This window comes from Anolis carolinensis, chromosome 3 (assembly GCF_035594765.1).
Source record: "Anolis carolinensis isolate JA03-04 chromosome 3, rAnoCar3.1.pri, whole genome shotgun sequence".
Classification (NCBI taxonomy): Eukaryota; Metazoa; Chordata; class Lepidosauria; order Squamata; family Dactyloidae; genus Anolis; species Anolis carolinensis.
In genome coordinates, this window is record NC_085843.1 from 14,262,954 (window position 1) to 14,263,546 (window position 593).

Below are 593 nucleotides of genomic sequence, written 5' to 3' on the forward strand. Positions count from 1 at the left end.
TTCGGCGGGAAGCTAGACTCTATTTAGGTGTTTTACCCGCGTAGTAACTTCGCGGAGTCAATTCGTCAGCCTACGGAGCGAGTTGTGTCTGGACAGCGCGCTCCGGTTCAAGCCTCGCTCCTGCTCAAGCCTTGCCTTGCTATCCAGCCTTCGCCTTGCTTCCCAGCCTTTGTTTATCTACGGACTTTGCCTTGTTTCCCAGGATCAATCCTTGCCTTGTTCCACGGATTTATCAAGTTATTCCACGGACCTTGTTCTTGTTCTTAGTTACCTTGTTCCACGTTCAAGCCTTGTTTCAAGTATCAAGTTATTTCCTAGCCTCGCTCAAGTTTCATGGACTAAAGGACCTTGTCATCTCCCCTCACTTTGCTTGGCAAAGTGAGTGTTTCGGTTATTGGATTACAACTTTGGACCTTAATATTTCTTATTGGACATTGCTTTTTTGGACTAATTCTGACCTTTCCTGAAAGGTCTAATTCTGGACTATTTTCTACACTTGTTTTTATTAACTTTATATATTCCTACAATAAAGATATTAGATAGATTCTGGCCTCTGTGTATGGTTATTGGTGCTCTGCAGCCTGGGTCGTGAC

General features: G+C 44.0%; 1 protein-coding gene and 1 long non-coding RNA gene across 14 annotated transcripts in view; both read right to left on the reverse strand.

Annotated features, from left to right (window-relative positions):
- The window catches only part of dlg2 (discs large MAGUK scaffold protein 2), a 1,295,060-nt gene that overhangs the window by 1,226,480 nt on the left and 67,987 nt on the right, over positions 1 to 593 (reverse strand). The gene's annotated exons all lie outside the window — the stretch shown is intronic.
- LOC134297976 (uncharacterized) overlaps positions 1 to 593 on the reverse strand; it is a 58,055-nt gene that overhangs the window by 22,048 nt on the left and 35,414 nt on the right. The window lies entirely within an intron of this gene.